Below are 25,948 nucleotides of genomic sequence, written 5' to 3'. Positions count from 1 at the left end.
CTAATGGGACATATGTGAAACTATTGGGGCGTCTGTGAAACTACTGGGACATGTGTGAAACTACTGGGACATCTGTAAAACTACTGGGACATCTGTTAAACTATTGGGACATCTGTGAAACTATGGGGACATCTGTGAAACTAATGGGACATATGTGAAACTATTGGGAGTTCTGTGAAACTACTGGTACATCTGTGAAACTATCGGGACATCTGTTAACCTACTGGGATGTCTGTAAAACTTCTGGGACATCTGTGAAACTATTGGGACATCTGTGAAACTATTGGGACATCCGTGAAACTACTGGTACATCTGTGAAACTACTGTGACATCTGTTAAACTATTGGAACATCTGTTAAACTACTGGTATATCTGTGAAACTATTGGGACATCTGGGAAACTATTGGGACATCTGTGAAACTATGGGGACATCTGTGAAACTAATGGGACATATGTGAAACTATTGGGAAATGTGTAAAACTACTGGTACATATGTGAAACTATTGGGAAATCTGTGAAACTATCGGGACATCTGTTAACCTACTGGGATGTCTGTAAAACTTCTGGGACATCTGTGAAACTATTGGGACATCTGTGAAACTATTGGGACATCTGCGAAACTACTGGTACATCTGTGAAACTATTGGGACATCTGTGAAACTATGGGGACATCTGTGAAACAAATGGGACATAGGTGAAACTATTGGGACATCTGTGAAACTATTGGGACATCTGTGAAACTATGGGGTCATCTGTGAAACTAATGGGACATATGGGAAACTATTGGGACATCTGTGAAACTATTGGGACATCTGTGAAACTATTGGGACATCTGTGAAACTACTGGTACATCTGTGAAACTATGGGGATATCTGTTAACCTACTGGGACATCTGTGAAACTATTGGGACATCTGTTAAACTACTGGGACATCTGTGAAACTACTGGAACATCTGTGAAACTACTGGGACATCTGTGAAACTACTGGGACATTTGTTAAACTATTGGAACATCTGTTAAACTACTGGTACATCTGTGAAACTATGGGGACATCTGTGAAACTAATGGGACATATGTGAAACTATTGGGAAATGTGTAAAACTACTGGGACATATGTGAAACTATTGGGAAATCTGTGAAACTATTGGGACATCTGTGAAACTATTGGGACATCTGTGAAACTACTGGTACATCTGTGAAACTATGGGGACATCTGTTAACCTACTGGGATATCTGTAAAACTACTGGGACATCTGTTAACTATTGGGACATCTGTGAAACTATGGGGACATCTGTTAACCTACTGGGACATCTGTGAAACTATTGGCACATCTATGAAACTAGTGGGACATCTGTGAAACTATAGGGACATCTGTTAACCTACTGGGACATCTGTGAAACTATTGGGACATCTGTTAAACTACTGGGACATATGTGAAACTACTGGGACATCTGTGAAACTACTGGGACATCTGTGAAACTACTGGGACATCTGTTAAACTATTGGAACATCTGTTAAACTACTGGTAAATCTGTGAAACTATTGGGACATCTGGGAAACTATTGGGACATCTGTGAAACTATGGGGACATCTGTGAAACTAATGGGACATATGTGAAACTATTGGGAAATGTGTAAAACTACTGGTACATATGTGAAACTATAGGGAAATCTGTGAAACTATTGGGACATCTGTTAAACTACTGGGACATCTGTGAAACTATGGGGACATCTGTAAAACTAATGGGACATATGTGAAACTATTGGGGCGTCTGTGAAACTACTGGGACATGTGTGAAACTACTGGGACATCTGTAAAACTACTGGGACATCTGTTAAACTATTGGGACATCTGTGAAACTATGGGGACATCTGTGAAACTAATGGGACATATGTGAAACTATTGGGAGATCTGTGAAACTACTGGTACATCTGTGAAACTATCGGGACATCTGTTAACCTACTGGGATGTCTGTAAAACTTCTGGGACATCTGTGAAACTATTGGGACATATGTGAAACTATTGGGAAATGTGTAAAACTACTGGGACATATGTGAAACTATTGGGAAATCTGTGAAACTATTGGGACATCTGTGAAACTATTGGGACATCTGTAAAACTACTGGTACATCTGTGAAACTATGGGGACATCTGTTAACCTACTGGGATATCTGTAAAACTACTGGGACATCTGTTAACTATTGGGACATCTGTGAAACTATGGGGACATCTGTTAACCTACTGGGACATCTGTGAAACTATTGGCACATCTATGAAACTAGTGGGACATCTGTGAAACTATGGGGACATCTGTTAACCTACTGGGACATCTGTGAAACTATTGGGACATCTGTTAAACTACTGGGACATATGTGAAACTACTGGGACATCTGTGAAACTACTGGGACATCTGTGAAACTACTGGGACATCTGTTAAACTATTGGAACATCTGTTAAACTACTGGTAAATCTGTGAAACTATTGGGACATCTGGGAAACTATTGGGACATCTGTGAAACTATGGGGACATCTGTGAAACTAATGGGACATATGTGAAACTATTGGGAAATGTGTAAAACTACTGGTACATATGTGAAACTATAGGGAAATCTGTGAAACTATTGGGACATCTGTTAAACTACTGGGACATCTGTGAAACTATGGGGACATCTGTAAAACTAATGGGACATATGTGAAACTATTGGGGCGTCTGTGAAACTACTGGGACATGTGTGAAACTACTGGGACATCTGTAAAACTACTGGGACATCTGTTAAACTATTGGGACATCTGTGAAACTATGGGGACATCTGTGAAACTAATGGGACATATGTGAAACTATTGGGAGTTCTGTGAAACTACTGGTACATCTGTGAAACTATCGGGACATCTGTTAACCTACTGGGATGTCTGTAAAACTTCTGGGACATCTGTGAAACTATTGGGACATCTGTGAAACTATTGGGACATCCGTGAAACTACTGGTACATCTGTGAAACTACTGTGACATCTGTTAAACTATTGGAACATCTGTTAAACTACTGGTATATCTGTGAAACTATTGGGACATCTGGGAAACTATTGGGACATCTGTGAAACTATGGGGACATCTGTGAAACTAATGGGACATATGTGAAACTATTGGGAAATGTGTAAAACTACTGGTACATATGTGAAACTATTGGGAAATCTGTGAAACTATCGGGACATCTGTTAACCTACTGGGATGTCTGTAAAACTTCTGGGACATCTGTGAAACTATTGGGACATCTGTGAAACTATTGGGACATCTGCGAAACTACTGGTACATCTGTGAAACTATTGGGACATCTGTGAAACTATGGGGACATCTGTGAAACAAATGGGACATAGGTGAAACTATTGGGACATCTGTGAAACTATTGGGACATCTGTGAAACTATGGGGTCATCTGTGAAACTAATGGGACATATGGGAAACTATTGGGACATCTGTGAAACTATTGGGACATCTGTGAAACTATTGGGACATCTGTGAAACTACTGGTACATCTGTGAAACTATGGGGATATCTGTTAACCTACTGGGACATCTGTGAAACTATTGGGACATCTGTTAAAGTACTGGGACATCTGTGAAACTACTGGAACATCTGTGAAACTACTGGGACATCTGTGAAACTACTGGGACATTTGTTAAACTATTGGAACATCTGTTAAACTACTGGTACATCTGTGAAACTATGGGGACATCTGTGAAACTAATGGGACATATGTGAAACTATTGGGAAATGTGTAAAACTACTGGGACATATGTGAAACTATTGGGAAATCTGTGAAACTATTGGGACATCTGTGAAACTATTGGGACATCTGTGAAACTACTGGTACATCTGTGAAACTATGGGGACATCTGTTAACCTACTGGGATATCTGTAAAACTACTGGGACATCTGTTAACTATTGGGACATCTGTGAAACTATGGGGACATCTGTTAACCTACTGGGACATCTGTGAAACTATTGGCACATCTATGAAACTAGTGGGACATCTGTGAAACTATGGGGACATCTGTTAACCTACTGGGACATCTGTGAAACTATTGGGACATCTGTTAAACTACTGGGACATATGTGAAACTACTGGGACATCTGTGAAACTATTGGGACATCTGTGAAACTATGGGGACATCTGTGAAACTAATGGGACATATGTGAAACTATTGGGAAATGTGTAAAACTACTGGTACATATGTGAAACTATAGGGAAATCTGTGAAACTATTGGGACATCTGTTAAACTACTGGGACATCTGTGAAACTATGGGGACATCTGTAAAACTAATGGGACATATGTGAAACTATTGGGGCGTCTGTGAAACTACTGGGACATGTGTGAAACTACTGGGACATCTGTAAAACTACTGGGACATCTGTTAAACTATTGGGACATCTGTGAAACTATGGGGACATCTGTGAAACTAATGGGACATATGTGAAACTATTGGGAGATCTGTGAAACTACTGGTACATCTGTGAAACTATCGGGACATCTGTTAACCTACTGGGATGTCTGTAAAACTTCTGGGACATCTGTGAAACTATTGGGACATCTGTGAAACTATTGGGACATCCGTGAAACTACTGGTACATCTGTGAAACTATTGGGACATCTGTGAAACTATGGGGACATCTGTGAAACAAATGGGACATAGGTGAAACTATTGGGACATCTGTGAAACTATTGGGACATCTGTGAAACTATGGGGTCATCTGTGAAACTAATGGGACATATGTGAAACTATTGGGACATCTGTGAAACTATTGGAACATCTGTGAAACTATTGGGACATCTGTGAAACTACTGGTACATCTGTGAAACTATGGCGACATCTGTGAAACTAATGGGACATATGTGAAACTATTGGGAAATGTGTAAAACTACTGGGACATATGTGAAACTATTGGGAAATCTGTGAAACTATTGGGACATCTGTGAAACTACTGGTACATCTGTGAAACTATGGGGACATCTGTTAACCTACTGGGATATCTGTAAAACTACTGGGACATCTGTTAACTATTGGGACATCTGTGAAACTATGGGGACATCTGTTAACCTTCCTGGACATCTGTGAAACTATTGGCACATCTATGAAACTAGTGGGACATCTGTGAAACTATGGGGACATCTGTTAACCTACTGGGATATCTGTAAAACTACTGGGACATCTGTTAACTATTGGGACATCTGTGAAACTATGGGGACATCTTTTAACCTACTGGGACATCTGTGAAACTATTGGGACATCTATGAAACTAGTGGGACATCTGTGAAACTATGGGGACACCTGTTAACCTACTGGGACATCTGTAAAACTATTGGGACATCTGTTAAACTACTGGGACATCTGTGAAACTACTGGGACATCGGTGAAACTACTGGGACATCTGTGAAACTACTGTGACATCTGTTAAACTATTGGAACATCTGTTAAACTACTGGTATATCTGTGAAACTATTGGGACATCTGGGAAACTATTGGGACATCTGTGAAACTATGGGGACATCTGTGAAACTAATGGGACATATGTGAAACTATTGGGAAATGTGTAAAACTACTGGTACATATGTGAAACTATTGGGAAATCTGTGAAACTATCGGGACATCTGTTAACCTACTGGGATGTCTGTAAAACTTCTGGGACATCTGTGAAACTATTGGGACATCTGTGAAACTATTGGGACATCTGCGAAACTACTGGTACATCTGTGACACTATTGGGACATCTGTGAAACTATGGGGACATCTGTGAAACAAATGGGACATAGGTGAAACTATTGGGACATCTGTGAAACTATTGGGACATCTGTGAAACTATGGGGTCATCTGTGAAACTAATGGGACATATGGGAAACTATTGAGACATCTGTGAAACTATTGGGACATCTGTGAAACTATTGGTACATCTGTGAAACTATGGGGATATCTGTTAACCTACTGGGACATCTGTGAAACTATTGGGACATCTGTTAAACTACTGGGACATCTGTGAAACTACTGGAACATCTGTGAAACTACTGGGACATCTGTGAAACTACTGGGACATTTGTTAAACTATTGGAACATCTGTTAAACTACTGGTACATCTGTGAAACTATGGGGACATCTGTGAAACTAATGGGACATATGTGAAACTATTGGGAAATGTGTAAAACTACTGGGACATATGTGAAACTATTGGGAAATCTGTGAAACTATTGGGACATCTGTGAAACTATTGGGACATCTGTGAAACTACTGGTACATCTGTGAAACTATGGGGACATCTGTTAACCTACTGGGATATCTGTAAAACTACTGGGACATCTGTTAACTATTGGGACATCTGTGAAACTATGGGGACATCTTTTAACCTACTGGGACATCTGTTAAACTATTGGGACATCTATGAAACTAGTGGGACATCTGTGAAACTATTGGGACATCTGTGAAACTACTGGGACATCTGTGAAACTATGGGGACATCTGTGAAACTAATGGGACATATGTGAAACTATTGGGAAATGTGTAAAACTACTGGGACATATGTGAAACTATTGGGAAATCTGTGAAACTATTGGGACATCTGTGAAACTATTGGGACATCTGTGAAACTACTGGTACATCTGTGAAACTATGGGGACATCTGTTAACCTACTGGGATATCTGTAAAACTACTGGGACATCTGTTAACTATTGGGACATCTGTGAAACTATGGGGACATCTTTTAACCTACTGGGACATCTGTTAAACTATTGGGACATCTATGAAACTAGTGGGACATCTGTGAAACTATTGGGACATCTGTGAAACTACTGGGACATCTGTGAAACTACTGGGACATCTGTGAAACTATCGGGACATCTGTTAACCTACTGGGACATCTGTGAAACTATTGGGACATCTGTGAAACTACTGGGACATCTGTTAAACTATTGGAACATCTGTTAAACTACTGGTACATCTGTGAAACTATTGGGACATCCGGGAAACTATTGGCACATCTGTGAAACTATGGGGACATCTGTGAAACTAATGGGACATATGTGAAACTATTGGGAAATGTGTAAAACTACTGGGACATATGTGAAACTATTGGGAAATCTGTGAAACTATTGGGACATCTGTGAAACTATTGGGACATCTGTGAAACTACTGGTACATCTGTGAAACTATGGGGACATCTGTTAACCTACTGGGATATCTGTAAAACTACTGGGACATCTGTTAACTATTGGGACATCTGTGAAACTATGGGGACATCTGTTAACCTACTGGGACATCTGTGAAACTATTGGCACATCTATGAAACTAGTGGGACATCTGTGAAACTATGGGGACATCTGTTAACCTACTGGGACATCTGTGAAACTATTGGGACATCTGTTAAACTACTGGGACATATGTGAAACTACTGGGACATCTGTGAAACTACTGGGACATCTGTGAAACTACTGGGACATCTGTTAAACTATTGGAACATCTGTTAAACTACTGGTAAATCTGTGAAACTATTGGGACATCTGGGAAACTATTGGGACATCTGTGAAACTATGGGGACATCTGTGAAACTAATGGGACATATGTGAAACTATTGGGAAATGTGTAAAACTACTGGTACATATGTGAAACTATAGGGAAATCTGTGAAACTATTGGGACATCTGTTAAACTACTGGGACATCTGTGAAACTATGGGGACATCTGTAAAACTAATGGGACATATGTGAAACTATTGGGGCGTCTGTGAAACTACTGGGACATGTGTGAAACTACTGGGACATCTGTAAAACTACTGGGACATCTGTTAAACTATTGGGACATCTGTGAAACTATGGGGACATCTGTGAAACTAATGGGACAAATGTGAAACTATTGGGAGTTCTGTGAAACTACTGGTACATCTGTGAAACTATCGGGACATCTGTTAACCTACTGGGATGTCTGTAAAACTTCTGGGACATCTGTGAAACTATTGGGACATCTGTGAAACTATTGGGACATCCGTGAAACTACTGGTACATCTGTGAAACTACTGTGACATCTGTTAAACTATTGGAACATCTGTTAAACTACTGGTATATCTGTGAAACTATTGGGACATCTGGGAAACTATTGGGACATCTGTGAAACTATGGGGACATCTGTGAAACTAATGGGACATATGTGAAACTATTGGGAAATGTGTAAAACTACTGGTACATATGTGAAACTATTGGGAAATCTGTGAAACTATCGGGACATCTGTTAACCTACTGGGATGTATGTAAAACTTCTGGGACATCTGTGAAACTATTGGGACATCTGTGAAACTATTGGGACATCTGCGAAACTACTGGTACATCTGTGAAACTATTGGGACATCTGTGAAACTATGGGGACATGTGTGAAACAAATGGGACATAGGTGAAACTATTGGGACATCTGTGAAACTATTGGGACATCTGTGAAACTATGGGGTCATCTGTGAAACTAATGGGACATATGGGAAACTATTGGGACATCTGTGAAACTATTGGGACATCTGTGAAACTATTGGGACATCTGTGAAACTACTGGTACATCTGTGAAACTATGGGGATATCTGTTAACCTACTGGGACATCTGTGAAACTATTGGGACATCTGTTAAACTACTGGGACATCTGTGAAACTACTGGAACATCTGTGAAACTACTGGGACATCTGTGAAACTACTGGGACATTTGTTAAACTATTGGAACATCTGTTAAACTACTGGTACATCTGTGAAACTATGGGGACATCTGTGAAACTAATGGGACATATGTGAAACTATTGGGAAATGTGTAAAACTACTGGGACATATGTGAAACTATTGGGAAATCTGTGAAACTATTGGGACATCTGTGAAACTATTGGGACATCTGTGAAACTACTGGTACATCTGTGAAACTATGGGGACATCTGTTAACCTACTGGGATATCTGTGAAACTATGGGGACATCTGTTAACCTACTGGGACATCTGTGAAACTATTGGCACATCTATGAAACTAGTGGGACATCTGTGAAACTATGGGGACATCTGTTAACCTACTGGGACATCTGTGAAACTATTGGGACATCTGTTAAACTACTGGGACATATGTGAAACTACTGGGACATCTGTGAAACTACTGGGACATCTGTGAAACTACTGGGACATCTGTTAAACTATTGGAACATCTGTTAAACTACTGGTAAATCTGTGAAACTATTGGGACATCTGGGAAACTATTGGGACATCTGTTAACCTACTGGGATATCTGTAAAACTACTGGGACATCTGTTAACTATTGGGACATCTGTGAAACTATGGGGACATCTGTTAACCTTCCTGGACATCTGTGAAACTATTGGCACATCTATGAAACTAGTGGGACATCTGTGAAACTATGGGGACATCTGTTAACCTACTGGGATATCTGTAAAACTACTGGGACATCTGTTAACTATTGGGACATCTGTGAAACTATGGGGACATCTTTTAACCTACTGGGACATCTGTGAAACTATTGGGACATCTATGAAACTAGTGGGACATCTGTGAAACTATGGGGACACCTGTTAACCTACTGGGACATCTGTAAAACTATTGGGACATCTGTTAAACTACTGGGACATCTGTGAAACTACTGGGACATCGGTGAAACTACTGGGACATCTGTGAAACTACTGTGACATCTGTTAAACTATTGGAACATCTGTTAAACTACTGGTATATCTGTGAAACTATTGGGACATCTGGGAAACTATTGGGACATCTGTGAAACTATGGGGACATCTGTGAAACTAATGGGACATATGTGAAACTATTGGGAAATGTGTAAAACTACTGGTACATATGTGAAACTATTGGGAAATCTGTGAAACTATCGGGACATCTGTTAACCTACTGGGATGTCTGTAAAACTTCTGGGACATCTGTGAAACTATTGGGACATCTGTGAAACTATTGGGACATCTGCGAAACTACTGGTACATCTGTGAAACTATTGGGACATCTGTGAAACTATGGGGACATCTGTGAAACAAATGGGACATAGGTGAAACTATTGGGACATCTGTGAAACTATTGGGACATCTGTGAAACTATGGGGTCATCTGTGAAACTAATGGGACATATGGGAAACTATTGAGACATCTGTGAAACTATTGGGACATCTGTGAAACTATTGGTACATCTGTGAAACTATGGGGATATCTGTTAACCTACTGGGACATCTGTGAAACTATTGGGACATCTGTTAAACTACTGGGACATCTGTGAAACTACTGGAACATCTGTGAAACTACTGGGACATCTGTGAAACTACTGGGACATTTGTTAAACTATTGGAACATCTGTTAAACTACTGGTACATCTGTGAAACTATGGGGACATCTGTGAAACTAATGGGACATATGTGAAACTATTGGGAAATGTGTAAAACTACTGGGACATATGTGAAACTATTGGGAAATCTGTGAAACTATTGGGACATCTGTGAAACTATTGGGACATCTGTGAAACTACTGGTACATCTGTGAAACTATGGGGACATCTGTTAACCTACTGGGATATCTGTAAAACTACTGGGACATCTGTTAACTATTGGGACATCTGTGAAACTATGGGGACATCTTTTAACCTACTGGGACATCTGTTAAACTATTGGGACATCTATGAAACTAGTGGGACATCTGTGAAACTATTGGGACATCTGTGAAACTACTGGGACATCTGTGAAACTATGGGGACATCTGTGAAACTAATGGGACATATGTGAAACTATTGGGAAATGTGTAAAACTACTGGGACATATGTGAAACTATTGGGAAATCTGTGAAACTATTGGGACATCTGTGAAACTATTGGGACATCTGTGAAACTACTGGTACATCTGTGAAACTATGGGGACATCTGTTAACCTACTGGGATATCTGTAAAACTACTGGGACATCTGTTAACTATTGGGACATCTGTGAAACTATGGGGACATCTTTTAACCTACTGGGACATCTGTTAAACTATTGGGACATCTATGAAACTAGTGGGACATCTGTGAAACTATTGGGACATCTGTGAAACTACTGGGACATCTGTGAAACTACTGGGACATCTGTGAAACTATCGGGACATCTGTTAACCTACTGGGACATCTGTGAAACTATTGGGACATCTGTGAAACTACTGGGACATCTGTTAAACTATTGGAACATCTGTTAAACTACTGGTACATCTGTGAAACTATTGGGACATCCGGGAAACTATTGGCACATCTGTGAAACTATGGGGACATCTGTGAAACTAATGGGACATATGTGAAACTATTGGGAAATGTGTAAAACTACTGGGACATATGTGAAACTATTGGGAAATCTGTGAAACTATTGGGACATCTGTGAAACTATTGGGACATCTGTGAAACTACTGGTACATCTGTGAAACTATGGGGACATCTGTTAACCTACTGGGATATCTGTAAAACTACTGGGACATCTGTTAACTATTGGGACATCTGTGAAACTATGGGGACATCTGTTAACCTACTGGGACATCTGTGAAACTATTGGCACATCTATGAAACTAGTGGGACATCTGTGAAACTATGGGGACATCTGTTAACCTACTGGGACATCTGTGAAACTATTGGGACATCTGTTAAACTACTGGGACATATGTGAAACTACTGGGACATCTGTGAAACTACTGGGACATCTGTGAAACTACTGGGACATCTGTTAAACTATTGGAACATCTGTTAAACTACTGGTAAATCTGTGAAACTATTGGGACATCTGGGAAACTATTGGGACATCTGTGAAACTATGGGGACATCTGTGAAACTAATGGGACATATGTGAAACTATTGGGAAATGTGTAAAACTACTGGTACATATGTGAAACTATAGGGAAATCTGTGAAACTATGGGGACATCTGTGAAACTAATGGGACATATGTGAAACTATTGGGAAATGTGTAAAACTACTGGGACATATGTGAAACTATTGGGAAATCTGTGAAACTATTGGGACATCTGTGAAACTATTGGGACATCTGTGAAACTACTGGTACATCTGTGAAACTATGGGGACATCTGTTAACCTACTGGGATATCTGTAAAACTACTGGGACATCTGTTAACTATTGGGACATCTGTGAAACTATGGGGACATCTGTTAACCTACTGGGACATCTGTGAAACTATTGGCACATCTATGAAACTAGTGGGACATCTGTGAAACTATGGGGACATCTGTTAACCTACTGGGACATCTGTGAAACTATTGGGACATCTGTTAAACTACTGGGACATATGTGAAACTACTGGGACATCTGTGAAACTACTGGGACATCTGTGAAACTACTGGGACATCTGTTAAACTATTGGAACATCTGTTAAACTACTGGTAAATCTGTGAAACTATTGGGACATCTGGGAAACTATTGGGACATCTGTGAAACTATGGGGACATCTGTGAAACTAATGGGACATATGTGAAACTATTGGGAAATGTGTAAAACTACTGGTACATATGTGAAACTATAGGGAAATCTGTGAAACTATTGGGACATCTGTTAAACTACTGGGACATCTGTGAAACTATGGGGACATCTGTAAAACTAATGGGACATATGTGAAACTATTGGGGCGTCTGTGAAACTACTGGGACATGTGTGAAACTACTGGGACATCTGTAAAACTACTGGGACATCTGTTAAACTATTGGGACATCTGTGAAACTATGGGGACATCTGTGAAACTAATGGGACATATGTGAAACTATTGGGAGTTCTGTGAAACTACTGGTACATCTGTGAAACTATCGGGACATCTGTTAACCTACTGGGATGTCTGTAAAACTTCTGGGACATCTGTGAAACTATTGGGACATCTGTGAAACTATTGGGACATCCGTGAAACTACTGGTACATCTGTGAAACTACTGTGACATCTGTTAAACTATTGGAACATCTGTTAAACTACTGGTATATCTGTGAAACTATTGGGACATCTGGGAAACTATTGGGACATCTGTGAAACTATGGGGACATCTGTGAAACTAATGGGACATATGTGAAACTATTGGGAAATGTGTAAAACTACTGGTACATATGTGAAACTATTGGGAAATCTGTGAAACTATCGCGACATCTGTTAACCTACTGGGATGTATGTAAAACTTCTGGGACATCTGTGAAACTATTGGGACATCTGTGAAACTATTGGGACATCTGCGAAACTACTGGTACATCTGTGAAACTATTGGGACATCTGTGAAACTATGGGGACATGTGTGAAACAAATGGGACATAGGTGAAACTATTGGGACATCTGTGAAACTATTGGGACATCTGTGAAACTATGGGGTCATCTGTGAAACTAATGGGACATATGGGAAACTATTGGGACATCTGTGAAACTATTGGGACATCTGTGAAACTATTGGGACATCTGTGAAACTACTGGTACATCTGTGAAACTATGGGGATATCTGTTAACCTACTGGGACATCTGTGAAACTATTGGGACATCTGTTAAACTACTGGGACATCTGTGAAACTACTGGAACATCTGTGAAACTACTGGGACATCTGTGAAACTACTGGGACATTTGTTAAACTATTGGAACATCTGTTAAACTACTGGTACATCTGTGAAACTATGGGGACATCTGTGAAACTAATGGGACATATGTGAAACTATTGGGAAATGTGTAAAACTACTGGGACATATGTGAAACTATTGGGAAATCTGTGAAACTATTGGGACATCTGTGAAACTATTGGGACATCTGTGAAACTACTGGTACATCTGTGAAACTATGGGGACATCTGTTAACCTACTGGGATATCTGTGAAACTATGGGGACATCTGTTAACCTACTGGGACATCTGTGAAACTATTGGCACATCTATGAAACTAGTGGGAAATCTGTGAAACTATGGGGACATCTGTTAACCTACTGGGACATCTGTGAAACTATTGGGACATCTGTTAAACTACTGGGACATATGTGAAACTACTGGGACATCTGTGAAACTACTGGGACATCTGTGAAACTACTGGGACATCTGTTAAACTATTGGAACATCTGTTAAACTACTGGTAAATCTGTGAAACTATTGGGACATCTGGGAAACTATTGGGACATCTGTGAAACTATGGGGACATCTGTGAAACTACTGGGACATCTGTGAAACTACTGGGACATCTGTGAAACTACTGGGACATCTGTTAAACTATTGGAACATCTGTTAAACTACTGGTAAATCTGTGAAACTATTGGGACATCTGGGAAACTATTGGGACATCTGTGAAACTATGGGGACATCTGTGAAACTAATGGGACATATGTGAAACTATTGGGAAATGTGTAAAACTACTGGTACATATGTGAAACTATAGGGAAATCTGTGAAACTATTGGGACATCTGTTAAACTACTGGGACATCTGTGAAACTATGGGGACATCTGTAAAACTAATGGGACATATGTGAAACTATTGGGGCGTCTGTGAAACTACTGGGACATGTGTGAAACTACTGGGACATCTGTAAAACTACTGGGACATCTGTTAAACTATTGGGACATCTGTGAAACTATGGGGACATCTGTGAAACTAATGGGACATATGTGAAACTATTGGGAGATCTGTGAAACTACTGGTACATCTGTGAAACTATCGGGACATCTGTTAACCTACTGGGATGTCTGTAAAACTTCTGGGACATCTGTGAAACTATTGGGACATCTGTGAAACTATTGGGAAATCCGTGAAACTACTGGTACATCTGTGAAACTATTGGGACATCTGTGAAACTATGGGGACATCTGTGAAACAAATGGGACATAGGTGAAACTATTGGGACATCTGTGAAACTATTGGGACATCTGTGAAACTATGGGGTCATCTGTGAAACTAATGGGACATATGTGAAACTATTGGGACATCTGTGAAACTATTGGAACATCTGTGAAACTATTGGGACATCTGTGAAACTACTGGTACATCTGTGAAACTATGGCGACATCTGTGAAACTAATGGGACATATGTGAAACTATTGGGAAATGTGTAAAACTACTGGGACATATGTGAAACTATTGGGAAATCTGTGAAACTATTGGGACATCTGTGAAACTACTGGTACATCTGTGAAACTATGGGGACATCTGTTAACCTACTGGGATATCTGTAAAACTACTGGGACATCTGTTAACTATTGGGACATCTGTGAAACTATGGGGACATCTGTTAACCTTCCTGGACATCTGTGAAACTATTGGCACATCTATGAAACTAGTGGGACATCTGTGAAACTATGGGGACATCTGTTAACCTACTGGGATATCTGTAAAACTACTGGGACATCTGTTAACTATTGGGACATCTGTGAAACTATGGGGACATCTTTTAACCTACTGGGACATCTGTGAAACTATTGGGACATCTATGAAACTAGTGGGACATCTGTGAAACTATGGGGACATCTGTTAACCTACTGGGACATCTGTAAAACTATTGGGACATCTGTTAAACTACTGGGACATCTGTGAAACTACTGGGACATCGGTGAAACTACTGGGACATCTGTGAAACTACTGTGACATCTGTTAAACTATTGGAACATCTGTTAAACTACTGGTATATCTGTGAAACTATTGGGACATCTGGGAAACTATTGGGACATCTGTGAAACTATGGGGACATCTGTGAAACTAATGGGACATATGTGAAACTATTGGGAAATGTGTAAAACTACTGGTACATATGTGAAACTATTGGGAAATCTGTGAAACTATCGGGACATCTGTTAACCTACTGGGATGTCTGTAAAACTTCTGGGACATCTGTGAAACTATTGGGACATCTGTGAAACTATTGGGACATCTGCGAAACTACTGGTACATCTGTGAAACTATTGGGACATCTGTGAAACTATGGGGACATCTGTGAAACAAATGGGACATAGGTGAAACTATTGGGACATCTGTGAAAATATTGGGACATCTGTGAAACTATGGGGTCATCTGTGAAACTAATGGGACATATGGGAAACTATTGGTACATCTGTGAAACTATGGGGATATCTGTTAACCTACTGGGACATCTGTGAAACTATTGGGACATCTGTTAAACTACTGGGACATCTGTGAAACTACTGGAACATCTGTGAAACTACTGGGACATCTGTGAAACTACTGGGACATTTGTTAAACTATTGGAACATCTGTTAAACTACTGGTACATCTGTGAAACTATGGGGACATCTGTGAAACTAATGGGACATATGTGAAACTATTGGGAAATGTGTAAAACTACTGGGACATATGTGAAACTATTGGGAAATCTGTGAAACTATTGGGACATCTGTGAAACTATTGGGACATCTGTGAAACTACTGGTACATCTGTGAAACTATGGGGACATCTGTTAACCTACTGGGATATCTGTAAAACTACTGGGACATCTGTTAACTATTGGGACATCTGTGAAACTATGGGGACATCTTTTAACCTACTGGGACATCTGTTAAACTATTGGGACATCTATGAAACTAGTGGGACATCTGTGAAACTATTGGGACATCTGTGAAACTACTGGGACATCTTTGAAACTACTGGGACATCTGTGAAACTATCGGGACATCTGTTAACCTACTGGGACATCTGTGAAACTATTGGGACATCTGTGAAACTACTGGGACATCTGTTAAACTATTGGAACATCTGTTAAACTACTGGTACATCTGTGAAACTATTGGGACATCCGGGAAACTATTGGCACATCTGTGAAACTATGGGGACATCTGTGAAACTAATGGGACATATGTGAAACTATTGGGAAATGTGTAAAACTACTGGGACATATGTGAAACTATTGGGAAATCTGTGAAACTATTGGGACATCTGTGAAACTATTGGGACATCTGTGAAACTACTGGTACATCTGTGAAACTATGGGGACATCTGTTAACCTACTGGGATATCTGTAAAACTACTGGGACATCTGTTAACTATTGGGACATCTGTGAAACTATGGGGACATCTGTTAACCTACTGGGACATCTGTGAAACTATTGGCACATCTATGAAACTAGTGGGACATCTGTGAAACTATGGGGACATCTGTTAACCTACTGGGACATCTGTGAAACTATTGGGACATCTGTTAAACTACTGGGACATATGTGAAACTACTGGGACATCTGTGAAACTACTGGGACATCTGTGAAACTACTGGGACATCTGTTAAACTATTGGAACATCTGTTAAACTACTGGTAAATCTGTGAAACTATTGGGACATCTGGGAAACTATTGGGACATCTGTGAAACTATGGGGACATCTGTGAAACTAATGGGACATATGTGAAACTATTGGGAAATGTGTAAAACTACTGGTACATATGTGAAACTATAGGGAAATCTGTGAAACTATTGGGACATCTGTTAAACTACTGGGACATCTGTGAAACTATGGGGACATCTGTAAAACTAATGGGACATATGTGAAACTATTGGGGCGTCTGTGAAACTACTGGGACATGTGTGAAACTACTGGGACATCTGTAAAACTACTGGGACATCTGTTAAACTATTGGGACATCTGTGAAACTATGGGGACATCTGTGAAACTAATGGGACATATGTGAAACTATTGGGAGTTCTGTGAAACTACTGGTACATCTGTGAAACTATCGGGACATCTGTTAACCTACTGGGATGTCTGTAAAACTTCTGGGACATCTGTGAAACTATTGGGACATCTGTGAAACTATTGGGACATCCGTGAAACTACTGGTACATCTGTGAAACTACTGTGACATCTGTTAAACTATTGGAACATCTGTTAAACTACTGGTATATCTGTGAAACTATTGGGACATCTGGGAAACTATTGGGACATCTGTGAAACTATGGGGACATCTGTGAAACTAATGGGACATATGTGAAACTATTGGGAAATGTGTAAAACTACTGGTACATATGTGAAACTATTGGGAAATCTGTGAAACTATCGGGACATCTGTTAACCTACTGGGATGTCTGTAAAACTTCTGGGACATCTGTGAAACTATTGGGACATCTGTGAAACTATTGGGACATCTGCGAAACTACTGGTACATCTGTGAAACTATTGGGACATCTGTGAAACTATGGGGACATCTGTGAAACAAATGGGACATAGGTGAAACTATTGGGACATCTGTGAAACTATTGGGACATCTGTGAAACTATGGGGTCATCTGTGAAACTAATGGGACATTTGGGAAACTATTGGGACATCTGTGAAACTATTGGGACATCTGTGAAACTATTGGGACATCTGTGAAACTACTGGTACATCTGTGAAACTATGGGGATATCTGTTAACCTACTGGGACATCTGTGAAACTATTGGGACATCTGTTAAACTACTGGGACATCTGTGAAACTACTGGAACATCTGTGAAACTACTGGGACATCTGTGAAACTACTGGGACATTTGTTAAACTATTGGAACATCTGTTAAACTACTGGTACATCTGTGAAACTATGGGGACATCTGTGAAACTAATGGGACATATGTGAAACTATTGGGAAATGTGTAAAACTACTGGGACATATGTGAAACTATTGGGAAATCTGTGAAACTATTGGGACATCTGTGAAACTATTGGGACATCTGTGAAACTACTGGTACATCTGTGAAACTATGGGGACATCTGTTAACCTACTGGGATATCTGTAAAACTACTGGGACATCTGTTAACTATTGGGACATCTGTGAAACTATGGGGACATCTGTTAACCTACTGGGACATCTGTGAAACTATTGGCACATCTATGAAACTAGTGGGACATCTGTGAAACTATGGGGACATCTGTTAACCTACTGGGACATCTGTGAAACTATTGGGACATCTGTTAAACTACTGGGACATATGTGAAACTACTGGGACATCTGTGAAACTACTGGGACATCTGTGAAACTACTGGGACATCTGTTAAACTATTGGAACATCTGTTAAACTACTGGTAAATCTGTGAAACTATTGGGACATCTGGGAAACTATTGGGACATCTGTGAAACTATGGGGACATCTGTGAAACTAATGGGACATATGTGAAACTATTGGGAAATGTGTAAAACTACTGGTACATATGTGAAACTATAGGGAAATCTGTGAAACTATTGGGACATCTGTTAAACTACTGGGACATCTGTGAAACTATGGGGACATCTGTAAAACTAATGGGACATATGTGAAAATATTGGGGCGTCTGTGAAACTACTGGGACATGTGTGAAACTACTGGGACATCTGTAAAACTACTGGGACATCTGTTAAACTATTGGGACATCTGTGAAACTATGGGGACATCTGTGAAACTAATGGGACATATGTGAAACTATTGGGAGATCTGTGAAACTACTGGTACATCTGTGAAACTATCGGGACATCTGTTAACCTACTGGGATGTCTGTAAAACTTCTGGGACATCTGTGAAACTATTGGGACATCTGTGAAACTATTGGGACATCCGTGAAACTACTGGTACATCTGTGAAACTATTGGGACATCTGTGAAACTATGGGGACATCTGTGAAACAAATGGGACATAGGTGAAACTATTGGGACATCTGTGAAACTATTGGGACATCTGTGAAACTATGGGGTCATCTGTGAAACTAATGGGACATATGTGAAACTATTGGGACATCTGTGAAACTATTGGAACATCTGTGAAACTATTGGGACATCTGTGAAACTACTGGTACATCTGTGAAACTATGGCGACATCTGTGAAACTAATGGGACATATGTGAAACTATTGGGAAATGTGTAAAACTACTGGGACATATGTGAAACTATTGGGAAATCTGTGAAACTATTGGGACATCTGTGAAACTACTGGTACATCTGTGAAACTATGGGGACATCTGTTAACCTACTGGGATATCTGTAAAACTACTGGGACATCTGTTAACTATTGGGACATCTGTGAAACTATGGGGACATCTGTTAACCTTCCTGGACATCTGTGAAACTATTGGCACATCTATGAAACTAGTGGGACATCTGTGAAACTATGGGGACATCTGTTAACCTACTGGGATATCTGTAAAACTACTGGGACATCTGTTAACTATTGGGACATCTGTGAAAATATGGGGACATCTTTTAACCTACTGGGACATCTGTGAAACTATTGGGACATCTATGAAACTAGTGGGACATCTGTGAAACTATGGGGACATCTGTTAACCTACTGGGACATCTGTAAAACTATTGGGACATCTGTTAAACTACTGGGACATATGTGAAACTACTGGGACATCTGTGAAACTACTGGGACATCTGTGAAACTACTGGGACATCTGTTAAACTATTGGAACATCTGTTAAACTACTGGTAAATCTGTGAAACTATTGGGACATCTGGGAAACTATTGGGACATCTGTGAAACTATGGGGACATCTGTGAAACTAATGGGACATATGTGAAACTATTGGGAAATGTGTAAAACTACTGGTACATATGTGAAACTATAGGGAAATCTGTGAAACTATTGGGACATCTGTTAAACTACTGGGACATCTGTGAAACTATGGGGACATCTGTAAAACTAATGGGACATATGTGAAAATATTGGGGCGTCTGTGAAACTACTGGGACATGTGTGAAACTACTGGGACATCTGTAAAACTACTGGGACATCTGTTAAACTATTGGGACATCTGTGAAACTATGGGGACATCTGTGAAACTAATGGGACATATGTGAAACTATTGGGAGATCTGTGAAACTACTGGTACATCTGTGAAACTATCGGGACATCTGTTAACCTACTGGGATGTCTGTAAAACTTCTGGGACATCTGTGAAACTATTGGGACATCTGTGAAACTATTGGGACATCCGTGAAACTACTGGTACATCTGTGAAACTATTGGGACATCTGTGAAACTATGGGGACATCTGTGAAACAAATGGGACATAGGTGAAACTATTGGGACATCTGTGAAACTATTGGGACATCTGTGAAACTATGGGGTCATCTGTGAAACTAATGGGACATATGTGAAACTATTGGGACATCTGTGAAACTATTGGAACATCTGTGAAACTATTGGGACATCTGTGAAACTACTGGTACATCTGTGAAACTATGGCGACATCTGTGAAACTAATGGGACATATGTGAAACTATTGGGAAATGTGTAAAACTACTGGGACATATGTGAAACTATTGGGAAATCTGTGAAACTATTGGGACATCTGTGAAACTACTGGTACATCTGTGAAACTATGGGGACATCTGTTAACCTACTGGGATATCTGTAAAACTACTGGGACATCTGTTAACTATTGGGACATCTGTGAAACTATGGGGACATCTGTTAACCTTCCTGGACATCTGTGAAACTATTGGCACATCTATGAAACTAGTGGGACATCTGTGAAACTATGGGGACATCTGTTAACCTACTGGGATATCTGTAAAACTACTGGGACATCTGTTAACTATTGGGACATCTGTGAAAATATGGGGACATCTTTTAACCTACTGGGACATCTGTGAAACTATTGGGACATCTATGAAACTAGTGGGACATCTGTGAAACTATGGGGACATCTGTTAACCTACTGGGACATCTGTAAAACTATTGGGACATCTGTTAAACTACTGGGACATCTGTGAAACTACTGGGACATCGGTGAAACTACTGGGACATCTGTGAAACTACTGTGACATCTGTTAAACTATTGGAACATCTGTTAAACTACTGGTATATCTGTGAAACTATTGGGACATCTGGGAAACTATTGGGACATCTGTGAAACTATGGGGACATCTGTGAAACTAATGGGACATATGTGAAACTATTGGGAAATGTGTAAAACTACTGGTACATATGTGAAACTATTGGGAAATCTGTGAAACTATCGGGACATCTGTTAACCTACTGGGATGTCTGTAAAACTTCTGGGACATCTGTGAAACTATTGGGACATCTGTGAAACTATTGGGACATCTGCGAAACTACTGGTACATCTGTGAAACTATTGGGACATCTGTGAAACTATGGGGACATCTGTGAAACAAATGGGACATAGGTGAAACTATTGGGACATCTGTGAAACTATTGGGACATCTGTGAAACTATGGGGTCATCTGTGAAACTAATGGGACATATGGGAAACTATTGAGACATCTGTGAAACTATTGGGACATCTGTGAAACTATTGGTACATCTGTGAAACTATGGGGATATCTGTTAACCTACTGGGACATCTGTGAAACTATTGGGACATCTGTTAAACTACTGGGACATCTGTGAAACTACTGGAACATCTGTGAAACTACTGGGACATCTGTGAAACTACTGGGACATTTGTTAAACTATTGGAACATCTGTTAAACTACTGGTACATCTGTGAAACTATGGGGACATCTGTGAAACTAATGGGACATATGTGAAACTATTGGGAAATGTGTAAAACTACTGGGACATAAGTGAAACTATTGGGAAATCTGTGAAACTATTGGGACATCTGTGAAACTATTGGGACATCTGTGAAACTACTGGTACATCTGTGAAACTATGGGGACATCTGTTAACCTACTGGGATATCTGTAAAACTACTGGGACATCTGTTAACTATTGGGACATCTGTGAAACTATGGGGACATCTTTTAACCTACTGGGACATCTGTTAAACTATTGGGACATCTATGAAACTAGTGGGACATCTGTGAAACTATTGGGACATCTGTGAAACTACTGGGACATCTGTGAAACTACTGGGACATCTGTGAAACTATCGGGACATCTGTTAACCTACTGGGACATCTGTGAAACTATTGGGACATCTGTGAAACTACTGGGACATCTGTTAAACTATTGGAACATCTGTTAAACTACTGGTACATCTGTGAAACTATTGGGACATCCGGGAAACTATTGGCACATCTGTGAAACTATGGGGGCATCTGTGAAACTAATGGGACATATGTGAAACTATTGGGAAATGTGTAAAACTACTGGGACATATGTGAAACTATTGGGAAATCTGTGAAACTATTGGGACATCTGTGAAACTATTGGGACATCTGTGAAACTACTGGTACATCTGTGAAACTATGGGGACATCTGTTAACCTACTGGGATATCTGTAAAACTACTGGGACATCTGTTAACTATTGGGACATCTGTGAAACTATGGGGACATCTGTTAACCTACTGGGACATCTGTGAAACTATTGGCACATCTATGAAACTAGTGGGACATCTGTGAAACTATGGGGACATCTGTTAACCTACTGGGACATCTGTGAAACTATTGGGACATCTGTTAAACTACTGGGACATATGTGAAACTACTGGGACATCTGTGAAACTACTGGGACATCTGTGAAACTACTGGGACATCTGTTAAACTATTGGAACATCTGTTAAACTATTGGTAAATCTGTGAAACTATTGGGACATCTGGGAAACTATTGGGACATCTGTGAAACTATGGGGACATCTGTGAAACTAATGGGACATATGTGAAACTATTGGGAAATGTGTAAAACTACTGGTACATATGTGAAACTATAGGGAAATCTGTGAAACTATTGGGACATCTGTTAAACTACTGGGACATCTGTGAAACTATGGGGACATCTGTAAAACTAATGGGACATATGTGAAACTATTGGGGCGTCTGTGAAACTACTGGGACATGTGTGAAACTACTGGGACATCTGTAAAACTACTGGGACATCTGTTAAACTATTGGGACATCTGTGAAACTATGGGGACATCTGTGAAACTAATGGGACATATGTGAAACTATTGGGAGTTCTGTGAAACTACTGGTACATCTGTGAAACTATCGGGACATCTGTTAACCTACTGGGATGTCTGTAAAACTTCTGGGACATCTGTGAAACTATTGGGACATCTGTGAAACTATTGGGACATCCGTGAAACTACTGGTACATCTGTGAAACTACTGTGACAGCTGTTAAACTATTGGAACATCTGTTAAACTACTGGTATATCTGTGAAACTATTGGGACATCTGGGAAACTATTGGGACATCTGTGAAACTATGGGGACATCTGTGAAACTAATGGGACATATGTGAAACTATTGGGAAATGTGTAAAACTACTGGTACATATGTGAAACTATTGGGAAATCTGTGAAACTATCGGGACATCTGTTAACCTACTGGGATGTCTGTAAAACTTCTGGGACATCTGTGAAACTATTGGGACATCTGTGAAACTATTGGGACATCTGCGAAACTACTGGTACATCTGTGAAACTATTGGGACATCTGTGAAACTATGGGGACATCTGTGAAACAAATGGGACATAGGTGAAACTATTGGGACATCTGTGAAACTATTGGGACATCTGTGAAACTATGGGGTCATCTGTGAAACTAATGGGACATATGGGAAACTATTGGGACATCTGTGAAAATATTGGGACATCTGTGAAACTATTGGGACATCTGTGAAACTACTGGTACATCTGTGAAACTATGGGGATATCTGTTAACCTACTGGGACATCTGTGAAACTATTGGGACATCTGTTAAACTACTGGGACATCTGTGAAACTACTGGAACATCTGTGAAACTACTGGGACATCTGTGAAACGACTGGGACATTTGTTAAACTATTGGAACATCTGTTAAACTACTGGTACATCTGTGAAACTATGGGGACATCTGTGAAACTAATGGGACATATGTGAAACTATTGGGAAATGTGTAAAACTACTGGGACATATGTGAAACTATTGGGAAATCTGTGAAACTATTGGGACATCTGTGAAACTATTGGGACATCTGTGAAACTACTGGTACATCTGTGAAACTATGGGGACATCTGTTAACCTACTGGGATATCTGTAAAACTACTGGGACATCTGTTAACTATTGGGACATCTGTGAAACTATGGGGACATCTTTTAACCTACTGGGACATCTGTTAAACTATTGGGACATCTATGAAACTAGTGGGACATCTGTGAAACTATTGGGACATCTGTGAAACTACTGGGACATCTGTGAAACTACTGGGACATCTGTGAAACTATCGGGACATCTGTTAACCTACTGGGACATCTGTGAAACTATTGGGACATCTGTGAAACTACTGGGACATCTGTTAAACTATTGGAACATCTGTTAAACTACTGGTACATCTGTGAAACTATTGGGACATCCGGGAAACTATTGGCACATCTGTGAAACTATGGGGACATCTGTGAAACTAATGGGACATATGTGAAACTATTGGGAAATCTGTGAAACTATTGGGACATCTGTGAAACTATTGGGACATCTGTGAATCTACTGGTACATCTGTGAAACTATGGGGACATCTGTTAACCTACTGGGATATCTGTAAAACTACTGGGACATCTGTTAACTATTGGGACATCTGTGAAACTATGGGGACATCTTTTAACCTACTGGGACATCTGTTAAACTATTGGGACATCTATGAAACTAGTGGGACATCTGTGAAACTATTGGGACATCTGTGAAACTACTGGGACATCTGTGAAACTACTGGGACATCTGTGAAACTATCGGGACATCTGTTAACCTACTGGGACATCTGTGAAACTATTGGGACATCTGTGAAACTACTGGGACATCTGTTAAACTATTGGAACATCTGTTAAACTACTGGTACATCTGTGAAACTATTGGGACATCCGGCAAACTATTGGCACATCTGTGAAACTATGGGGACATCTGTGAAACTAATGGGACATATGTGAAACTATTGGGAAATGTGTAAAACTACTGGGACATATGTGAAACTATTGGGAAATCTGTGAAACTATTGGGACATCTGTGAAACTATTGGGACATCTGTGAAACTACTGGTACATCTGTGAAACTATGGGGACATCTGTTAACCTACTGGGATATCTG

Source organism: Petromyzon marinus, unplaced genomic scaffold (genome assembly GCF_048934315.1).
Source record: "Petromyzon marinus isolate PM22_M1 ecotype Great Lakes invasive population unplaced genomic scaffold, UKy_Petmar_22M1.pri1.0 PM_Scaffold_53, whole genome shotgun sequence".
Classification (NCBI taxonomy): domain Eukaryota; kingdom Metazoa; phylum Chordata; class Hyperoartia; order Petromyzontiformes; family Petromyzontidae; genus Petromyzon; species Petromyzon marinus.
This window is presented reverse-complemented; position numbering follows the sequence as displayed.